Consider the following 3217-nt stretch of genomic DNA (forward strand, 5'->3'; position numbering starts at 1 on the left):
GATTTCCAGCCAATGTTAGACTGCTAACTCCATAACCACCGTTTCCAATTTCTGTCTCTGGTTACTGGAATATGGAATTTTTCTGTCATAAAAAACTAAAATTGGTTCTTCCCAAACGACTTTGGATTTCCTGATTCCTTGGTTCTCATCATTCTGAGTTTTCTCCTATAGAAATCTGGTCCTGTGCAACCACCCCTATCTCCTGACCCTTCATACAATTCCACAAGTGGGGTAGCTTTGGGATGGGCCACTCCTCTGCTTTACTGGGGAGACTGGAGCAACAACAAATAAGAGTTGACAGTGTTAATGCATGGCATTAATAAAAATAGTTTTATAAAATTTGTGGTGGGTTTACGTATTTTGTACTAGAATCCTGTCATTTTAACTGTCTCTTTATTTTATATCAATACATTACATCAGATAGTCAACACTTAATTTGAATAGTTTTATAAAATTTGTGGTGGGTTTATGTATTTTGTACTAGAATCCTGTCATTTTAACTTTCTCTTTATTTTGATTTAGCACTATGATCAAATCACAATACTTTCTAAATAATCTTAACTTCAGTTTTACTACTTGAGAATTGGTGATAATCCCAACTGAGCTGTCCACGCTAATAAACCATCATCATTTAATGAATGCTCAGTACGTGCCAGGTCCTGGTACATCTTCTGAACTTCACAAAGCCCTTGCAAGGTAGGCTTCATTATCTCACGTGATATATTTCTTAAAAATGTCCAGAACCATATTATCCATTGGAAGTGCTTTTTGCAACACGACGTTGCCATTCTTTATCAAATTGTCCTAAACATTCTCTACTCTTCAGTCTGGTCAGGCTCTGTGTCCTCGAATAAAGAACACAATGGGGGTGGCACTGTGCCATTTCATATAGTCCTTGACTGGCCTAGCCACTTCTACTTCCTGTCTCTTCCTGTCTCCAGGAAACCAGTCACTATGTAGGATTTGCAATATCCCGAAGTCCTCTATACTGTGAAAAGCTCAAGAAACTTAGAAAGATCCTGAAAGATGAGATACTACATGGGGAAAGAGAAGCGAAAGAGTGGGTAGAAGAATAAATGAAACAAGATGGGATTGGGAGGGAGACAAACCATAAGTGACTCTTAATCTCACAAAACAAACTGAGGGTTGCTGGGGGGAGGGGGTTTGGGAGAAGGGGGTGGGATTATGGACATTGGGGAGGGTATGTGATTTGGTGAGTGCTGTGAAGTGTGTAAACCTGGTGATTCACAGACCTGTACCCCTGGGGATAAAATATATGTTTATAAAAAATAAAAAATTAAAAAAAAAAAAATAGCAGGGCAGTGATGAAGAAACCAATAAAACCCAGCTGGGTGCCAGAGCACAGGCACCAGATACTCTCAGATACTGTGAATCAGAGACCAAATGGCAGAATAGACCAAACCCCACTTGGCAGAAGTAAATAGACCAAACCCCACTATTCTGAAGAGCACGCAAAGGCTCAGGGAAGGTGAGAAATTTGCCCAAGTCCACACGAATATGAGGTTGCTGAACCAGGATTTGAACCACATTCTCTTCGGTCTCAACCACTACATAATGCAGAATTTCACTATGTATCTAGAAATGTTTTTCCAAAGAGACTCAAATTGCAAGTAGTACTATAGGGAACATGTTACTTAAGAGAATAATCTCAGTTTATGGGCTAAAACATATGTGTCTTTATAACCAAGCAGATGCTCTTAATTACAAATTTATTTTATCTATTTGTTGAAACAAGCTGACATAGTCTCTACTTAGAGACACTTTAATTTAAATTATGTATTTTAAACCAATAGAACCATATAATTTTTCATCCTTTTTAAAATACATTTATCTGGATTTTTGCTATTTCACACTAAATTTCCAAAAGTTTTCAGTAATATTTCAGACCAAATTCACCTAAATTGTGCTTTCCTATTAATTATTTCTTTAGTGCTCAGCTAAGAAAACAAGTCAAATAAAAGAGAGGTGTTAGATAACCCTTTCTGACTAAGATCTAGGAAAACTGACCAGAAGAAAAGTCTGTGAACTGAGGAGACTCAAATTGCAGGCTTTCCCTATCATTTACGTGTGCTTGGTTCACACATAAATTTCAGGTTTGAAATCTAGACCCATGTTCACATTTTACCAATCCACTGCAACAACTACAGCAAACCTCTCTCTCTCTCTCTTTTTGAAAGGTTTTATTTATATATTTATTTGTTTACTTATTTATTTATTTACTTGGCAGAGAAGATAAAGAGAGAGAGCACAAGCAGGAGTAATGGTAGGCAGAGGGAAAGAGAGAAGCAGGCTTCCAACCTAGCAGCAAGCCCAATGTGAGACTTAGTCCCAGGACCTCATGACCTGAGCCAAAGGCAGACATTTAGCTGTCTGAGCCACCCAGGCACTCCTATAGCAAAACTTGACCAAGTGTTCATCAGTCTTGACTGAGGATTCAAGGCAAAATTACTTTGTACTCAATTCTTGTTCCTCAAAATTTCTTCATGTACCCTGGGACTTCTCTGAATTTTAGGTCATATAGCACCTAGTTTTACAGAGAAATCTGTTTTCAGTCTTTTTCCTTTATTTCCCCTTTTTTGTCTTGTCTTTCGTGAGCATACCAAAACAGTGATCCCCCAATTTTATTTTATTTAATTTTTTTGTCTGTTTTTTTTAAAAATGTGGAATGCTTCATGAATTTGGGTGTCATCCTTGGGCAGGGGCCATGCTAATCTTCTTTGTATCCTTCTAGTACTGTCCAAGTGGGCACTCAATTTTATTTCTTTTAATGAAAAGCATTATTATTTAAATTTTTTGTTTTTCTTTTGCAGTTTGAGCTCCTGCCTCCACCTACTCCCAGAAGCCCTGGTCTTCTACCCTAATTGACTCCACAGGAACATTTTCCTTAACCAGAACATTCTTCCTCACAAGGAAGTTTGGTGCTAGCTGTGAATACAATATTGCACTCACCATTTGTTTCTTTCTTTCTTTCTTTTATTAAATTGCTTTATTTATTTTCAGAAAAACAGTATTCATTATTTTTTCACCATACCCAGTGCACCATTTGTTTCTTGATTCTGACCTCTCTAACTCTGAAACCTTTGGGGAAGTTACTTAATTCAGATTTAGCTTTCATGAAATAAATATTGAATAACAGCAACCTCAAAACGTTCCTGAGAAAATGAAGTGGAATAAGGAAGATTAAGTCTAATAGAAT

At 37.2% G+C, this 3217-nt stretch overlaps 1 pseudogene; it reads right to left on the reverse strand.

Annotated features, from left to right (window-relative positions):
* Positions 1–2675: 2675 nt before the first annotated feature.
* Positions 2676–2773, reverse strand: LOC132009425 (U6 spliceosomal RNA; annotated as a pseudogene).
* Positions 2774–3217: the final 444 nt, after the last annotated feature.

Source organism: Mustela nigripes, chromosome 1 (assembly GCF_022355385.1).
Source record: "Mustela nigripes isolate SB6536 chromosome 1, MUSNIG.SB6536, whole genome shotgun sequence".
Lineage (NCBI taxonomy): Eukaryota > Metazoa > Chordata > Mammalia > Carnivora > Mustelidae > Mustela > Mustela nigripes.